Here is a 21,212-nt window from a genome sequence, read left to right as displayed (position 1 = left end):
AATGCTTCAGGAAAACAAAAAAAAAACTCCTGGAAACGAAATTATATAGCAGAAACCTAATAAAAAGTATAAATACATGGGCAGTATCACTAGTAAGATACCCTGGACCGTTTATATGATGGACAAAAGAATAACTGAGGCAGTTCGATCAGAAGACCAAGAAACTCATGACCATGCATAATGCACTACACCCAAAGGGCGATATTGACAGACTCTACGCGAAAAGGAAAATGGCGGGAGAGGACTAGTGTCCATAGAAGACTGTGTGAATGAGAAAAATACATAATGCAAAATACGGAAATATGGAAAGGATAATTATGGCAGCGAGAGACACTAAAAAAACAACAAAACAGAGAGAAAAATGACAAAACGAGAAAAGAGAAATGGGAAGAGAAATAACCCCACAGGAGATTCATAAAAATGACAAAAGATGAGAATAATGAAAACACCAGCACACGGATGAGAAAAGGACATATAAACCGAGAACCTGCATCTCTAATAACTTCAGCACAAGATAACTCGATAAGAACCAACCATATCAAAGCACAGATCGATAAAAAACAAGAAAACAGCAAATGCAGGCTCTTTGGACAGAGAGACGAACCGATAAACCATATAGTAAGTGAATGCAGCAAACTAGCCCAAAAGGAATACAAAAACAGGCACGACCAAGTGGGGAGAGCGGTGGAATGGGAATTTTGCAAACGGCTGCATTTTGAACGTACAGACAAATGGTACAAGCATAAACCCACAACAGTAGTCGAAAACGAGAACCACAAAATCCTATGGGACATGGACATATAGACGGACAAACCCATCCAAGCAAGAAGACCAGATCTTGTAATAATTAACAAGAAAGAAAAATCCTGTCAAATCGTAGATTTACTCTCTCAGTTAACCACAGGATGAGAATGAAATAAAGGGAGAAACGGAGCAACGGAGCATATACACAGAGCTAGCCAGATAGTTAAAAGGGGGGTTGGATGATGAAGAAAATCAAAATAATACCTATAATAGTAGGAGTAATAGGAACAATTCCGAAAAACTTTGAAAAAAGAATGGGAGAAATTGGAATCAGAGGAATTGCTACAAAAATACAACGACTAACGATAATGAAAACGGCTGAAATATTAAGGAAACCCCTTCAATGCAGAGAATAATACAAGAATACAATATAACGAAGAAGCGTTACAGAGAATAAAGAACACTGGAGCTGCATATTTACATTCTACACCCCATCACGCATCCCATCCCATTGTCTCATCACCGTTCCTCCCAAAAGAAAAGTGCCGAGAAGGGTCAAGGAAAATGGAAAGACCAAGGAGAGAGCGCTGATCAGACCTCAGCTGGACAAGCGCGAAGAGAACTGAGATCTTGGGGAGGCTTAGTGCCACTCAAATCCCAGTATAAACCAATGGCACACTGCCAGCGAAAATCAATGGTAAGAAGCTGTTGCGATGACACAAATTTATTTGCAAATTCTATCAAAGGAGGTGGAGAGAGCTGGACGTCTGGGGAGACTTGATGTCACTCAGCTTCCAGAGAACACCACAGGTTTCCAAACAGATCTGTGAAAACTTATGTGAAAGCTTCATGTGAGGAAATAATAATAAATTTTAACACAGGTAAAATAAGTAACCCTTCTATTTACCTGCATATTTTTGTTTGGCTTATTTTAAAGCGTTTTTTATGCTTCACTGTCGGAGATATCTATAATATATATCTCACCTGCCTGTTTAAATATGTGTACGTATGTATGTTTGTATGTCTCGCAAAAACTTTCGGCAAATGCGACGGATTTTCACGAGATCGATAGTATTTTGATGCTCGACCATTCGGACGACAAATATAAACAAAAAATTGGCGAAAAACAGTAATGCCTCCACCCTCAATTGGGCAGTTTTCTGCAAGAAGGGTCAGTTTTTTTTTTTTTTTTTTTTTTTTTTTTACACAGTGATCACCACTTATCAAGGCCCGGAAGCTACTCAGGGATAAGGGTTATTGTAAGTACATCACGTAAGTGAGGAGATTTTATGAAGTGTTTAATTAGGGGGGCGGTTCATTAGGAATTTGTTAACATTAGACTTGAAGACATCCAAGTTGTAGTCCGGAGGGAAGCCGGCAGACGGAACAGAGTTCCACAGGCGTGCAGTTCTAAGAAAGAAGCTTTGCTCATGAAATCCGCGTTTTGATTTAGGCACAGATATAGAGTGGGGGAAATTTTTCACAGTGGATTCAGCTAGACGGGTGTTTTTCGTGAAAGATTGGCGAGGGGGGACCAGGGATTGGAGTTCAGACGAGCACCTGCCATGAAAATAACGATAAAACAAGGATAGGCTCGCAACGTCTCTTCTGTGGGAGAGGGGTTGCAGGGTAGAGAAAAGGGCATCCCCCACTAAACCACGAAGTCTATTTTGTACTCTGTCAAGGCATGATAGGCTGTTTTGGCAGCTCCTGCCCAGATATGGCAACAGTATTCCATCCTTGGCCGTACTTGGCTTTTATATAGATAGAGAATTGCATCAGTAGTGAGATATCTTCTGAAGCGGTAGAAGGATCCCACCATCTTTCCTGCGACCTTGGCCACAGACTTGATGTACGTGTTCCATTTCAGATCAGGAGTAAAGGTCAAACCCAGAAGCTTGTCAAAACACGGGGCCTCACCCAGACGAGAGCCATCCATCACAATTGATGCCAGCTGGGGATCAGAGCGTTGATGATGTAAGGATAGGAGTTTGGTTTTGGATGCATTAAAGGTAACTAGCCACATCTTCCCCCACTGAACCACGCGCTCGAGATCAGAGGAGAGAGAATCCGAGAGAACTTCGTCATTTACAGCCTTTGATGTGTTGCCGTAGATGGTCGTGTCATCAGCATAGATGTCAACGAATGATTTAAGTATGTGTTTAGGGAGGTCATTGATGTAGATCAGGAAGAGAGTTGGGCCGAGGATTGACCCCTGAGGGACTCCAGCATTTATATTGCAGGCCTCCGATTTTTGTCCATCTACCACTACTCTTATGAGCCTATCAGAGAGAAATGATTTAATGATTGAGAAAACATTTCCAGTTATACCGTAGCTGAAAATCTTGTGAAGTAGACCCTTATGCCATACTTTGTCAAAGGCCTTTGATATGTCGAGAGCAATTGCCCTAGAAAGGAAGCCTTTGTCAAGAGATTCACTAATCCTGTGGGATATAACCGTCAGCACATCTGCGGTAGATCTTGCAGAGCGGAAACCATATTGTGTGTCACTAAGAAGGTTATTCCTGTTTTTTTCGCTGACATTTTTTGCAGGACATTCAATCGCCGTGGCCACGACGTCGCATAAAACACGTTATTTCGACCGCACGTGACGTTATAACCACGGTAGGCACATCAGTACGACAATTTTTTTCACCTCTTTTTCCTCTGGTGCGATACGGGTTCGAGCCTGCTTACTACTTCTTTTTTTTTTGCGCTCGCAATTTTCCGTTTGTTTTGCTCAACAAACACCCTTATACACCCCTCCACTTTCTTTTTCATCTTCGCGTCACGGGTTCGAGCCTGCCTGCCCGCCTGCCTGCTGCCTATAACTTTTTTTTTTTTATCAACACACACCTCCAAACACTCGGGCAACGCCGGGCACCAAGGTTAGTCTTTTATATAAATAAAACCGTAGATTTATATGTCTGTATAAATATTTAACCGATAAACTCTTAAACTACTGGTCACATAACACTGAAATTAACAGGAAATAGTAATTATACACTAAGAATGAGTTATAACGAATAAAATATTTGGATAGATAAATTACATACAGAAATCAGTCGGCAAGTAAAAATGCCAATTTGGCAATTCAACTTGCCGGCATATTCCTATTTCTTTCTACGCAATTCAAAATTCAATTAATTTCCTCAATTCATTAAATATTAAATACTTCAAACTTATCTCTCGATAGCTACATTCATAGGGAGCACGGCTGAAGCGATAAATATTTCGGTTTCTACTCTGTCAATTTAGGGTCTACATACCTGAAAATTGATATATAAAGGAATTGGTTTGTATCCGGCAAAAAATAAATATATATATATATATAGCTGCTAATGGGTCAAAATTGAACAAAATAGCAACTTGACAGGCATAAGTCGACTAATCGTGTTACTTCTACGCATGCGCAAAAATACATTTATATCTTTAACAACGCTATTTTTATAAGACTTTTTGTATGCGTATTGGTTTAGGTCGAAGGGTACAAATAAGACTGGAGAGATCTATGTTTTGATTTCAATTCTAGCTGATGGCATCTTTTTTTTCATAAACATTTGAATGAATACTAAATATTGGGTACAATATAATAATCAATAGAGTATTGGCTCTATAATAATAAATATGACACCTGCATAAATTAAAGCATATTTAAACGTAATTTATGGCTGGACAAGGTTAAACCTTATAGTGTTTGCGTAAAACAACATAACAAAAATAGAAATAGATAACCACGTGTGAACTATAGAGTCGATCAAAAAACAAAAACAAAGTCCAAATCATACAAAAATACACCAGTCATTTATTGGACGAAAATATATGTTAAATCAACCTATATATGTTAACAGGCGTATTTCTGTTTAATTTTCGATTTTTTAAACTCAATTTTCCGTAGTAACACAATTTTTCTCGACTAAACTTATACGAAAAGTACGGCACAATCACGTTGACACACTGGTTCTCGCTATATCACCGAAGTTAAGCAACGTTGAGCCTAGCCGGTACCAGATGAGTGACCATTTGGAAAGGCTAGGTGCCGTGCGTACCTTCTGGGAAGGTTGGGCATGGGGCCAGCACCCTCACCCTGTAAAAAGAACTCCTTGCTACAAAAACGTCTATAAAAGTTGAAGATGGCCTATGCCCATCCAGGGGTTCAAGGGCAATGGATGGATGGAAAGTTATACGAAGAGTATTTATTTGATTACTCACAAATGCAAAATGTGACACAAGGTGGTTTTACTGTGGGAGAAAAAAGGGACACTCTGGAAGTAGGCAAAACTAAAAATTTTCTAAGTATAGAAGGGTTCCCCTTACATTGGCTAAGGAAAAAATTAACTTAGGTGTAGCATCAGAACAGATACTGCACAGTGATCTTTATTTTTTTGTGTGCTGTCCCCTTTTTATGTTAACTCTTATTAATGAATGTTTTGTGTTTCTTGGAATAATTAATGTGGAGATAATAGTTCCGCCTTTCGCACGATTCGAACCCCGCATTCGAATCATGTTTTAACTCAAATCCGATGCATTCCCACCATTGCGATGCCTCCGTTCAGTCTCAAGAAACAATGGACAGTCCCTGTAACAGTAGCTGCGCGTGTAATTGTGAGACAAGGGTTGCACAAGCCCAAGCATTAGCTCCCCTGAATCGGTACTGCTTGAGTTCAGTGGAAAGGAGAAGGGTCTTACCAGGATTTCCCAAAGTGGGTTATACAGAGCCCTGGGAATACGTGAGTGAGAGTGACGGGCTCCGGGTGCCTTTTCTGAAAGAGGACCAAATGTTTTATATGGGAAAAACTTAAATGGCCGCAGACATTTAATTATTGATCTTTTTTATTGGAAATAGATATGATACATAACTACAGGTGTTAAAAAGTTTCAGGATGGTTCATAAAAAAGAAACTAAAAATAAATTAACAAAAAAATGCAACAATTTTTGATTAATCAAAAACAAAAAAAATATAGTTGGAAACATTATAATTAGTTCGTGTTAAAATTTGACATTAATGTTTTTTATATTTATTTTAGAAATTATCTTGTTAGTGCTCCGTGAAGAACATTAGCCCTGCTCAGGAGTTCCATGGTGTCTTGAAGTTTGGGAAACCCTGGGATAAACGACTAGAAGCATTTCCGAGATAAGCGGAGAGCACATACAGCACCTGGAATTCCCGAATGGTCACCCATAATAGTACTGACCAGGCTCAACGTTGCTTAACTTCGGTGATCTAACGGGAACTGGTGTGTGAACATGATTATGCTATATATATATATATATATATATATATATATATATATATATTTATATATATATATATATATATATATATATATATATATTTTTCACGGATATATATATATATATATATGTATATATATATATATATATATATATATATATATACAGTCATCCACATAGAGTACTGTTTCGCAGCTCATCAGTGCGGCTAGATGGTCAACTACCTCAAGCCAGGATTGAAACCCGATATTCTGTACGACATGTGACAGCTGCTGAGCGAGTAGTGAGTTTAACGATGTTTTGACATCATCCGAACTACCTAAGCTCGATTTGTTTACACAAAGAGCATCGCTTATACGCTAATAGTAATTCGTGTATCACTTCTAAATATGCTCAACTCAAGATAAGGAGCATTATAGTCATCCACATACAGTATTGTTTCGCTGTATCACATCAGTGCGGCTAGACACCCAACTACCTCAAGCCAGTAAAGGCTCCTAACCATTACGCTATTGACGGCCGCTGAATGAGTATATATATATATATATATATATATATATATATATATATATATATATTATATATATATATATATATATATATATATATATATATATATATATGCGTGAAACTAAGTTTGAGCTGCAAAGGAATTTCTATATTTCCCTTTTGCTTTCAATTGCATTCTCACACACATACACACGCGCGCGCACATACAGAGAAAGAGAGAGAGAAAGTTTTAGGCAGACATGCAAACATAGATACATACATTTATATATTGGTAGCACAAATTTTCGACCCAAACCGATTAAAAAGCTTGCCCCATCTCTGAAAACCTTTTATGTAAACTTTCAAATGTTTAGACCAGAAATTGTCTGAGTAATTTGGTAGAGACCACAGAGGTCAAATCTTTTAAAACTTTGACCCCTATTATGACCCCTTAACATTTATAGTTTTGGGCTTTTTAAAAAAAATTTTTTTTTAGTTTTTTCATCTTTAATATCTAATCATACAGGCGTCGTTCCAAAAGAAAAGCCTCCTATTTTTCAACTCAAAAACTTGACGAGTTACGAAGACGAAACGAAGACAAAACGAAGACAAAACGAAGACAAAACGAAGACGAATGTGCATACATTAAAACGAGCGATATTTTATGTTCCAGGATCTATTTTTCTACATAGTCATCACCATTCTCAATGCATTTTTGTCAGGAATTCAATAAAGCATCTCTGCTTATGGCGCACGACAAGAGCGGTTTTCAGCCGTTAATATCTGCAACAAAGAGCTGAAACTTGCATGAGTTTAGTCATCATAACAGTGCAATTCCATCTGATCTATTCGGTGGAATAAAAAACAGGAGGCATTACTTAAGGAACGCCCTTGTACTTTTGTTTCTTCCGTAATTATCATTTTTATTCTTTCATTTTTCATACGTTAGATTATTTAATAATTCTATTTCCTCTTTTTGCGCCACTCCATCCTCATCATTTTTTAAAAAATTTTCTCATTCTTTTTTCTCTTTATTTTCCATTTCTCCATGTCTATTTTTCTTATCTCTTGTTTTTCTTCTTTTTCTCTCCTTTTTTTCTTCTTCATTTTCTTTCTTTTTATCCTTTTCTGTTTCTCTTATATGCATCTACTTTCTTTTCTTCTTCATCCTCTTCAACTTCTTTTCCTTCTCTTCCTTGCGCTTCTCTATTTCCTTTGTCTTCTTTAACTTTTCTTTCTTAAAACGTTTCCTTCTTTCCCGTCTCCGTTTATTTCATACGTTCATTTTCTTTTTAGTTTCTTCTCTATATCTTTTCTATCCTAAAGGATTCTAGAAGAGGCTTTATAATTATAATTAAATAATAATGAGTCATCTATACTTTAAAGACACGAATGTTTCATGCTTACGCAATCATCAGTGCAGAAGGAACAATTCTTGCCGATTAGGAGATTCAAACCCATCCACGAAGCCACCATTTGGCTCCATCTGTTGAGTCATTACATCACTACCACCATAGTAAATAATTATATATATATATATATATATATATATATATATATATATATATATATATATATATATACACAAGCACTTCAGCCCGGCGTTGCCCGGGTGTTTGAAGGTGAATGTTGAGCAAGAAAATCAAAGCGGTCATTTTTTAAAACTTTGATCCCTTAACATTTATTGTTTGGGGCTCAAATCAAGTTATTAAGTCAGATCCATGTCCAAGGAACCTATAACTAAAACTTCAAGTGTTTAGACCCAAAATTGGCGGAGGAGTTTGGTAGAGTTCTCAAAGGTCAAATCGTCGAACTCTGACCCGCTAACAGCCAAATTTCTGGCTGAAACCCGATTACGAAGATTTTCCCTACATCTCAATACCCTGTATATCGAATTTCGAGTCTGTATATTAAAATTGAGTTATTGCGTAGGGAAATTTACACAGACACACACACAGACACGATCACTTTTACATATGTATGTATATATATACATATATATATATGCATATATATATATATATATAGATAGATAGATAAATGATCAAATGTTGTTTTCTTGAAGTAGCGTGTGAATAATGTATAAAGGTAAGTATATAAGGAATGGAATTTTGTCGGTTTTGAGGAATTAAAAAAAAACAATTGATATATATATATATATATATATATATATATATATATATATATATATATAGTAATTTATAAAATATATATGGCGATTAAGCTACACTGAATATTCGGCGTTTCATCCACTATATGATTCGTCAGGCTTATGCGCGAATTCTGTTGTTGTTAGTGATTTAAGGCAGACGATTTTCCTCATTTCTGCTCTTTTTTATATATATAAATATACATATGTGTACACACATACATGCACACATACATACATATATATATTGTGTGGTCGTTTATGTATATTCATGTTTATTTAATTAAAAAAATGTCTGCCTTAAACCACTAACCTAGTTTTAAAACAGATCCTTTGTTCGATAAAATGCATGCCCATTGGCTGATAGGAAGGGGCGACGTGGATACTAGAAAGCTGATTGGCTAACTAAAATCCGCAACATATATAAAAAAGGGAAACAACCACAGAATTCGCGCATAAGCCTGACGAATCCTATAGTGGATGAAACGCCGAATATTCAGTGTAGCTTAATCGCCATATATATTTTATAAATTATTAACAAGCTCTACCTACGTATTGAGCACTTTTGAAGTAAATACTTTAAGTTCACGCATGAATCTATACTTTCGTATATTAATTTTATGTGAGTAAATGAAGTAGTTATATATATATATATATATATATATATATATATATATATATATATATAAGCTATATGTCTGTCTGTCTCCATATCTTAAAACTCTATCACCTCCGAAACTAGAAGTTACAGAGCGGTACTAGGGGCGTAAAATGATTGTATTTCTTACGGACCGTTTTTTATTTGTTGTTAGCCGATTAAAATAGTTTTTAAGGAGTCCAAAGAGGTCCAAATTGGAAAAATAGTTAAACATTTTATACATTAATCTTGGTTTCAGCTTCGTTTCAGTTTTACAGTATTGAACGGTGTAGTATTGCGCCGTCAGATTCAGGGCTGTACTATTGTAATGTAAAGAACACACAGAAAGGGTTGTAATCAACTGAATTCCTTCCAGTACACTGACAAAAAATGCGTGAACAGATATATAAAAAAAAATAAAAAGGTTATATAAATTTTTTAAAAAGACACGTAATCACGTGAGCAGGATTTTTTCCTTCTTTTGAAACGATAACAAGTGACGTTCTTATTTTTCAGTATTTATCTATTCATCTATTTTGAAATAGTGCCACGTGCTAGTAGAGAAGAAAAAACAAAATGATGCAAAATTAGTATCGAGAATTGTTTTTGGCTTTCACTTTAATAATAACGTGAATTTATGAGGTGAATTTATTTGAGACAATATGATTCAACTCAAAAAAATAAATAAAAGCTGACGTGAATTAAGATTAAAGTTAAGGTGTTATTCAGGTCCCTTACCCCTTTTAAAAGCCTTGTTAAACTTTGTGACATATTTACATTCTATGGAGGTCAGGCGCGAACGAACACCCCATAATTTTATTATACGATATTTCTTCAAACTGAAACATAATTATCAAAGTATACTTACGCAAATAGATATGAAAAGTCTTTGTTAAAGCTTGTGCCATATTTCCATGGAGTACAGGCGCGAATGCAGACCTCACAGTTTTATTATACCATCCCTATTTAAGTTGAAACATACTTATCAAGTATTATTATGTACATCTATATCAAGCACCCTTGTAAACGTTTTTTTTTTTTCATTTTTGATTTCCATACTTTGGGGGCCACGTGAGAACGGAGAACCCACAATTTTTATGAACCACCGTTCTCCCAGATCAAACATATCCATTCCTGATCCTCGATACATCTTCTATCATTATATGTAATCAGTTTTTTAAAATAGTCAACCATATAGGAGCCTATTCGTGACCACACACACGCACACACACACACACACAGACCTTCACCTTTATATTATAGATTATATAATTATATTATATATATTGTATATATATTATATATTTTATATATACATATATATATTATGTATATATATAGTATATATATATTATACATAAATATATATATATATTATATATATTATACATAAATATATATATTATATATATACTAGCAGGAGTGCCCGGCGTTGCTCGGGTGTTTGGAAGTGTATGCTGTGCAAAAAAAGCAAAAAAACAAAAAAAATGGTTAATTTTTTAAAACTTTGACCCCTATTATGACCCCTTAAAATTTATAGTTTCGGGCTCAAATCACTTTATTAAGTTAGATCCATGTTCAAGGAACCTATATCTAAAACTTCAAGTGTCTAGACCCAAAATTGTCGGAGGAGTTTGGTAGAGTTCTTAAAGGTCAAATCGTTGAAATTTGACCCCTTAACAGCCAAATTTCTGGCTGACACCCGTCACATCGATTTTTCCACATCTCAGTATCCGGTATTTCAAATTTCGAGTCTATAGACTAAAAATTGACAGAGTTATTGCGTAGGGAAATGTACACAGACAGACAGACACACAGACACACAGACAGACAGACAGACACGTTCACTTTATATATATATATATATATATATATATATATATATATATATATATATATATAATATTTTTGTCAATAAGACATACTTGAAAAGAGAAATACTACACACAGATATAGTGTGTGTGTGACCGCGTTCCATAATATCTTTCCAGGCAAATATTTCTCGAAATATAATATAGAAAATTTTCCTTGAAATTTGCTATGGAACACTATCACACACAGTACATTACTGTGTAAAAGTGTACATATTTATATATGCATCACTTATTGTTTTACTTCTTCGTCAACACCGCAAACATTCCGTTCCTTGCATTGTGATAGCCTTCTAACACATTTTTTTTTATTTATTCCATTTTCACCCCAAACAAGACACAGTGCCACAGGCACATAAGTTGCAGGGATATTATATATACGAAGATGAGCAGCAAGATGTCTGTTCACATTACACTTGAACTTCTGCATGTCAGTACAGTTGCAGGAACCCGGAAGAGAATTCAAGTGTTTAGCAGTTCTGGTGAAGAAAATAATGTAGAAGCTTTTTTACATCTAGGGATCTCTACTGTGTAGGCGAGGGATTTTTCTAATTGTCAGGTTTATCAGGGGTATTTTCGTCGAGGAGACACAAGGGCTTGTAGTTCGTCAGAGCATCTACCATTAAAATACTTGTAGGACAGGCAGAGGGATGCAATATTTCGTCGATTGGACAGAGGTTGGAGCTTAGATGACAGATATAAGGTTGGCGGCTCTCTTTTGAACTCTGTCCAGGACAAGAGACTACTAGCAGACACTCCAGTCCAAATGTGACAACAGTACTCTATACATGGGCGAATAGTCGCCTTGTAGCGGTACAAGATACTTTCAAGCGTGAGATTAACTCGGCCTTTTTGATCAAGATAAGATCACTTTTGTGTAGTATCTGTTCCGGCAGATACTGCAAGCAAAGACCAGATGTGGGGGCAACCCCACATGCCTGACCTTTAACCAGCTCCCATTTCCCACCTATCGGGAGCTGGTCCCCTTTTCCCCTTCCCCCTCCCTTCACTCCTCACATTAAAAATCGGCCTTATGCCTAATTTGCTCGGTGGGGGGGCAAATAAATACCATCTGTTCCGGCAGATACTGCAAGCAAAGACCATATGTGGGGGCGACCCCACATATAAGACCTTGGTTAATGTAGGGGCAACCCTTCATACCAATTGTCACTATCCAGCTCCCCTACTCCCCGGGGAGTTGGCCCCCATTTCCCCTTCACTCCTCACATTAAAAATCGGCCTTGTGCCTAATTTGCTCGGTGGGGGAGCAAATAAATACCATCTGTTCCGGCAGATACTGCAATCAAAGACCATATGTGGGAGCAACCCCACATATAAGACCATTGTTCTAGTAGCAATCAGTGATTGGCCATGTAGGGGAAACCCTTCATACCAATTGTAACTCTCTAGCTCCCCTACTCCCCGGGGAGCTGGTCCCCATTTCTCCAATCTCTCAACATTAAAATTTGCTTAGTGCGGAAGCAAATAAATACATCAAAGTGTAGTATCTGTTCTGGCACATACTGCATTTTGAGACCGTTGCCATCCCTCTCCCCCTTCACTCCACATAAAAACCAACCTTGCGTTATATTTTGCTTACGTGGAGAAGCAAATAAATACCTACCTTCCCCACAGCGGCTCTGGCAATGCTGTCACTATATCTGTTCCAACTCATGCCCCCTGTGAACGTTAAGCCGAGGAGTTTGAAATAAGAATTTTCAGTTAATGTATTTTTAGCAATTGCTTTTGGTGGTTGAGAACGTTTCTTGTAATTATCAAAGGAAACACGCTTTGTCTTCGCGGCATTGAATATGACCATCCATTTTTTGCCCTCATTCCACTACAGATTAGAGGTCTTCCCCCCCTCTCTCTCTCTCTCTCTCTCTCTCTCTCTCTCTATATATATATATATATATATATATATATATATATATATATATATATGCATATATATATATATCTACACATATATGTGCGTGTGTACATTATATGTATGTGTGTGAGTGTGTGTATAATATATATACATATCTGTGTACATTATATATATATATATATATATATATATATATATATATAACTACTTAATTTACTTACATAAAATTAATATACGAAAGTATATTATCAAAGGAAACAAGCTTTGTCTTCGCGGCATTGAATGTGACCATCCATTTTTTGCCCTCATTCCACTACAGATTAGAGGTCTTCCCCCCTCTCTCTCACTCTCTCTCTCTATACACACACACACACACACACACATATATATATATATATGTGTGTGTGTCTGTGTATAATATATACATATCTGTGTACATTATATATATATATATATATATATATATAACTACTTAATTTACTTACATAAAATTAATATACGAAAGTATAAATTTATGCGTAAACTTTAAGTATTTACTTCAAAAGTGCTTAATACGTAGGTAGAACTAGTGAGTAAGTTATGAAATATATATGGCGATTAAGCTACACTGAATATTCTGCGTTTCATCCACTCTAGGACTCTTCAGGCTTATGCGCATAAGCCTGAAGAGGCCTAGGGTTGATGAAACGCGGAATATTCAGTGAAGCTTAATCGCCATATATTTTTATAACTTACTATATATATATATTATATATATATATATGTACATAATATATATATATGTACATAATATATATATATCCATATATATATATATATACATATATATATATATATATATATATATATATATATGCATATGTTTGTACATAAAATATGATGAGAATAATGGAAATAATATTCCGACGAAATAAACAAATAAAAAAAGAACAAACCAAGTTATGTGCTCATCAACGTTTCGTCATTATTTCGAGACTTCATCTGGGGGAATGAAATTAAGAAAACAAAATACCAGTACAAATATTTTAAAATATATTTTTGATGCAACGTAATGCATGACCCTGTTCCATTTCAGAAACAGAAAAAGGTCGTTGGTAATTAAAAAGGGGGGGCATAGACGTTAATATATTTAAAAAAAACTGATGCAATTCATATTCTTTTTGAAAGAAATATGATTGTTATAATTCAAATATGGATGTGTAACTGAAATGAAATGGGTGTATTTTTATGTAATTTATTTACTGCTTATCTGTATTAATTATTATAGATGGTGGTTTCTATAGCGTGAAAGTTAACATCTATCTAAAATTTAATTAGTTTCTTTTAACAGAAGTTTACTTATTAATAGCGATACATTATAGAAATCGCTACCTTGTGCTTATATATATATATATATATATATATATATATATATATATATACTTTCTTACTTTACTTTCTTGAAGTTATATACTTGGATTTTACCGTCACTGGATTATTTATCTTCCACCAGACTATCCATTCATGTGTAATCACCTTTTTCTTCACCACATTTCCTCTACTTCACTTTTTTTGTTTTCAAGTAAGATCTTTGACTTACTTGCAGTTTCATCAAATACTTTTGCATGCAAAATCCGATCCCGTATTTTGCTAATTCCTACCCTCTGATGAGAAGGAAAGTATTTCTTCGAAACTCCGCGGATTTAGGACTATCCACTTATCTAGTGTTTCCTTTTCAGATTAAATATGTTTTTAATGCATTTCAAAGTGTTTTTTAACATGTTTTATTAACTGTTTGTTCGTGTGTGTGTGTGTATATATATATATATATATATAAATATATACATACATACACACATATATGCGTGCATAGTGTATGTGTATGTACATATATATACATGCATATGTGCGGACGTAATATATGTATGTATATGTATATATATGTATATATATATATGTTTTATGTGTACATAATATATATATTATATGTATGTGTGTATATATACATTTATTTATATATGTATATATATATGTATATATGTATGTGTGTATGCATATATATTTCCCGCCTTTGTATTTGTATTCTCCTCCCATTTTCCATGCTTAATACATTGATTCATAATTCATCTGCCTTTAATGCATTTGCTGTGAAATTAACTACAAAACACAACTAACGCAAGAAATCATTTAATTAAAATATTTGAAAGGAAATAGGACATTTTTAGCACACAAAAACACACACAGAAACACACACACACACGCAGAAACACACAGGCACAGAAACACACACACACAGAAACACACACGCATACACACACAAACATACATAGAGACATGTTGTTTTGGGATCCTAGAGGTTCAAAATAAAATATTATTTACATTATTTATGTATGCATATAAGTGCATATATAAATACACACACACACACGCACGCACACGCACACACACACACACACACACACACACATATATATATATATATATGCGTGTATATATTTCGGGTCATACAGTTTCAAATTAAAACGTTATCCTCATCATTCATAAACGTTTGAAATTGAATATTTTGTTTTCAGCTGTGAAAATGATTTCCAACCAAAAAATCTCATCAGTGCATTTCGATAAATTTGAACGGTCGCAAAATTAACAAGCAATTCCTTAAAATCGGTTCCAGCTGGAGAATGAAATATGACAGATTAATTTGGACGTTTTTATTAATGAACATTATTTCACATGTTCTCTTTTGCTCTCAATAATCGTTGGTTACATACGAATGTGTCGACCTGAAATACTTCTCAATTAAAATGCTCGTCGTAAATCTATAAACTCCCGGGCGTTTATTACTATAGACACCAAAACGAAAATGTGGTAAAAACGAAAATACATAACAAATAAATGTTACCAAAGGCAAACTAACTACTCAATGTCCTATCTTGATAAGATTTATTTAGTTTAAATTATTTCAAAGCGTTTATTGATATCAAAACACGAGCCGTGTCAAGTACAAGGACAAGAAAAAATGGCTAACGTCACCAGTTTTTGAAATCGACCAGGGCCCGCGTCAACTATTTCACAAGAAAGCCTTACTAAATGTCAGTCATAACTCCATGTATTCGCCCTTTATGCCCTTCTAAATTTCTTGGTTTATTCGAGTATACCTGCTTTTTAACCAATCACAGAGAGTGACGACGCAATTGTATAGTCAAGACATCTGGTCGGCCATTCATGCGAACCGCGACTATCCATCCATCCTCCAGAAACAAAAATAGCAAGACGCAGATATACCTCATTATGCTGAGAAATAAAATTATTTATGCTTGCGATAATAATGAATACAATATAGTTATTCAGTTCATGTTCCTGCAAAACATGCAAATAATCGATGAATATGTTTTTCTTTTTTTAATTACCTCCCCTTACACCGTTGTCTTTTCTGTCGGCAAAGTTTTCTTTAGTTTCATTACATTTCTTCTCGTTCATTTTTCAAGCCTCCTGCAATTTTAACGGACTGCCTCGAATTACATTTGCTATAACGTCTACGTCCACCAACGCTTTTCCAAAGCCAGGAAAGGCCATCACCGTTAAAATCGAAATTCTTGCCGCGAGTAGGGCCATCACCTCTCTAAACGGTTGCTCGATTCTGAATAGCCCCAGACCGGTCTTTTCACTATGGAATTATTTTAAAGCAGCTGTTCTTGGGACAATCGGGTGTTCTCCTTAAGTTTCCGCTCAATAAACCGTGATATGTATTTACTACTGTCAATCGATGGTTATATTTTCTTTCTTAAAAAAAAAAAAGTTGACTATTTTGTACTTTAAAATATGACGGCCGAAAACGCCAAACATTTTTCATTATGACTTATGTCATTCGGTAGCCTTTTTTTTTTTTTTTTTTTTTTTTTTTTTTACAAAGGCATCACCACATTATCAAGGCCCAGAGGCCACTCAAGGATAAGGGTTAAAGAGTGTACAGTAGAAGTTGGTCAATATAGTAATCATTAGTAATGAAAATTTGGTAAATTTAATAACTTATATGGAACGGCTCATCAAGAACTTATTTACTTTAGACTTGAACAAAACCATATTGTAGTCAGCCGGAAAGCAGGAAAACGGAAGACAATTCCACAGGCGTGCAGTTCTAAGAAAGAAGCTTTGTTCATGGAATCTACGTTTAGGTTTAAGCACAGATAAAGAGTGGGGGAAATTATTGATAGTGTTTACAGCTAGACGAGTGTTTCTTGTGAAAGTTTGGCGAGGGGGGACCAAAGATTGAAGCTCAGTTGAACACTTTCCATGAAAATAACGATACATCAGAGACAAACTCGCAACATCTCTTCTGTGAGATAGAGGTTGCAAGGAGGAGAAAAGGACATCTCCTACGAGGCTACGAAGTCTATTTTGAACTTTATCAAGGCAGGACAAGTTCTTTCTAGCAGCTCCTGCCCAGATGTGGCAACAGTATTCCATCCTTGGACGTACCTGCCTCTTATATAGATAGAGAATAGCATCAGCAGTGAGATATCTACTGGATCGATAGAAAGATCCCACCATTTTTCCAGCGGCCTTGGCAACAGATTTGATATACGTGTTCCATTTAAGATCAGGAGTAATGGTCAAGCCCAGAAGCTTGTCAAAACTTGAGGCCTCCTGAAGACGAGAGCCATTCATTTCAATTGATGACAAATGTGGATTAGAATGTTGATGATGTAAAGAGAGAAGCTTGGTTTTAGATGCATTAAAAGTAACCAGCCACTCCTTTCCCCATTGTACTACGTGCTCAAGATCAGAGGAGAGAGAATTGGAGAGAACTTGCTCGTTTACTGTCTTAGATGTGGTACCATAAATGGTAGTGTCGTCAGCATAAATGTCTACAAATGATGTAAGGATATGATTTGGAAGATCATTAATGTAGATCAGGAAAAGAGTTGGGCCCAGGATGGATCCCTGAGGGACACCGGCATTAATATTGTGAGCTTCTGATTTTTGCCCCTCAACTACTACTCTTATGAATCTATCAGAAAGAAATGATTTAATAACTGAGAAGACTTTTCCAGCTATACCATAGCTAGCGATCTTATGAAGTAAACCTTTATGCCATACCCTATCAAAGGCTTTAGATATGTCAAGAGCAATTGCCCTAGAAAGATTGCCACCGTCGAGAGATTTGCTAATCCTATGCGATATAACTGTAAGGACATCTGCTGTAGATCTAGCAGAACGGAAACCATATTGAGTGTCACTAAGAAGGTTATTTTTGTTGAGATGTTTGATTACTTCTGTATTTAATACAGATTCTAGCAACTTACTCATGACGCACAGGAGACTTATTGGCCTGTACTGAGAGGGGGATGAGCGATCACCTGAATTCTTAAATACAGGGCATACTGATGAGATTTTCCAGGGAGATGGGAAACTATTCTCCTTAAGACAACGTTTAAACAGTTTTGTAAGTATGGGCGCTAGTTCAGGTTGAAGTTTTTTGAGTACTATAATTGGAATACCATCAGGGCCAGTTGCTTTACTGGAATCAAGGTTTTTGATTAGCTTGGCAACATCATGTACAGATATACGTATATCACATAGCGTGTTTTCTGATACAAGAGGAAATATTGGGGGTTGGCGGTCTTGGTCGCAAAGGGTAGAATTAGCTGCAAAGTTCTTGACAAAGAGTTTGGCTTTGTCTGATGCTGACGAGATTACCTCAGATCCATTGATAATAGTTGGGATGGAGCACACGCTTCTGTTCAGGATTCTGTTTGCTATTTGCCAAAACTGGTGGGAACCAAGCCGCTGCTCAGCTACTTTGGACTTAACAGATTGAGCATACAACTCTCTTGCGTTCCTTATTACTTTCTTACAATGGTTGCTGGCAGTCCTGAAAACGGCTTTAGTTTCCATACATCTATTACGTTTGAAGCAGTGGAAAAAGTGATTTCTGTGCGCAATGGCAGCAGCACATTCTGGAGAGAACCATGGCTGGCTGTTAGGTTTTTGCTGAAACTTTTTAGAGGGTATGAAATGGTCAATACCTACAATTAACCATTCAGTTAGGTCTAATACTATAGAGGACACATCCTTTTTAAACATGGAATGCAGAGGTAGATCAGATATAAATGTACGGAAGCTATCCCAGTCAGCCTTAGTGTATCGATATACTGTACGATGAAGAGGTACGTCTGGGGACTTATTACATTTCATTTTTATCTTAATTGATACAACAGAGTGGTCGGAAGATCCAAGAGGCGACAGAACAGAAACTGAACATAGTTCAGGGCAAGTTGTGAGAAAAAGGTCTAGTAGGCTCGCATACTGGCCGTCATTATCGGGCACACGGGTAGGTTCCTGAACAATCTGAGTGAGGTCATAGGCAATGGAGAAATCATGACAGAACCTCCCCTCATCATCGGTCTTGTTTGAGTGGGTCAACCATTCGACGTTGTGAACATTGAAGTCTCCACATACGTGAATGTTAGCTGAAGGATAAGTAGAAAGGACTTGGTCAATTTTCTCAGATATGCTTTGAAAGATAGTAACTCCGCTGTTGTGGGGGCGATAGAGAGTAAATATAAATGCAGTAGTGTGAGCTAAAGCAACCCGGAAGCACATATAAGGTAAGTTAGGATCTTCCCTGGAGATGTCCCTCCCACATGGAAAGCTATCTTTAATATAGGCACATATTCCATGCCCATGGCGATCTTGGGGGTCAGATTTAGAAGTTAAGTTAGAGTATCCTGTAATTGCCTTTCTTTTCAATTAATTATTCTCTTTCTTTCTTTCTTTCACAATTATTATTCGTTTTCACAAGTCCACACCGACGACAAAGGTAAAAATAGCCCAAGTCAAAACAGAAAATTATCTCAATCACAACCGTGGGTCAACACAATCTCTTAAACACCCAAGAAAGGTCAGTAGCATGGCATTGATCGCCTGGACGATGCACGATTCCTATTATTCTCTGGGTCACCAATGGTCCGGAGGGAAAAGAACAAAATAAAAAAATAATAAAAAAAGGAGAAAAAAAAAACAAAAAAAGCAACAAAAAACAAAACAAAATAAAACAAAGAAAACAACTCAAAGTCTTGAAGGAAATAAGAGAACCATAGTCTGGAACTGGTGTCAGATTTCCTGTCTTTTTTCTGCTTGCTGTCTTCTGAAAAAAAATAACTCAAATAGACGGTGTTCGTTTGGTATTTGAGTCACGAATACCGTAGACAATAAATAAAATAAAAGTCTAGTCGACAGTTCTTGTTTTTATGAAATAAAATTTATTACTAAATAAACGCCTGAGTACAATATTTGCTATTATACAATAAACAAGATCGATAGCCATTAGTCGCGTGCTCTCGTGTAATAAATGAATGCTTGAATGTAGGATTGACATGTAATTCTTAAAGATAAACTAAAATGACCGAAAAATGGACTGAAATGACTTAAATAAATAAAAAATAAATGACTTAGAATGACTTTAATGAACTTAAGGATGAACTGAATGATCTTAAGAATGACTTGAATGCTTAAAAAAAATAACTGGAATCTTTCAAAAACAACTTGAATGATCTGAAGAATGACTTGAACGGCTTTGAGACTGACTAGTTATAAAGTGGGTGATCATTTTACATTGAATTAATACAGAAAAGTGATCCCCCACTTTATATCACAAAGTTGCAAACATAAGTACAGCATGTAGTAAGAACATATACTACACTTTGATCTTGGCTAAAAGGCCAAGAAAATGGTATTTATTTGCTCTCCCACCGATCAAATTAGGCACAAGGCCGATTTTTAATGTGAGGAGTGAAGGGGAAATGGGGACCAACTCCCCGGAGAGTAGGAAAGCTAGATAGTGACAATTGGTATTAAGGGTTGCCCCTACATTGACCAAGGTCTTATATGTGGTGTTGGTATTTATTTGCTCCCCAACCGAGCAAATTAGGCACATTGATCAAGATCTTATATGTGGGGGCAACCCCACTTATGGTCTTTGCTTGCAGTATCTGCCGAAACATATACTACACTTTGATCTTGGCCAAAAGGCAAAGAAACGCTTAAAAAGCTAAGAACAGCATCTATTAACAACAGACCTTTGATCTTAACCAAGCACAAAAGTGTTACGGATAGACCGACAGACCGACAGACCGACGGAGTGACTTATAGAGTCGCTCGCACGCGACTAATAATATATGAAATTTGGCTTTTTTTTTCAACACTACAGAGATTTACAGTCGCGTGAACAGTTC

General features: G+C 36.0%; 1 pseudogene; it reads right to left on the bottom strand.

Moving 5' to 3' along the window:
• Nucleotides 1-5,891: 5,891 nt before the first annotated feature.
• On the bottom strand, nt 5,892-6,009 carry LOC145254945 (5S ribosomal RNA; annotated as a pseudogene).
• Nucleotides 6,010-21,212: the final 15,203 nt, after the last annotated feature.

Source organism: Euprymna scolopes, chromosome 30, assembly GCF_053919585.1.
Source record: "Euprymna scolopes isolate OS-2025 chromosome 30, ASM5391958v1, whole genome shotgun sequence".
Taxonomy (NCBI): domain Eukaryota; kingdom Metazoa; phylum Mollusca; class Cephalopoda; order Sepiida; family Sepiolidae; genus Euprymna; species Euprymna scolopes.
Note: the sequence above shows the minus strand (reverse complement) of the source record. Positions and strands in the feature narration are given on the sequence as shown.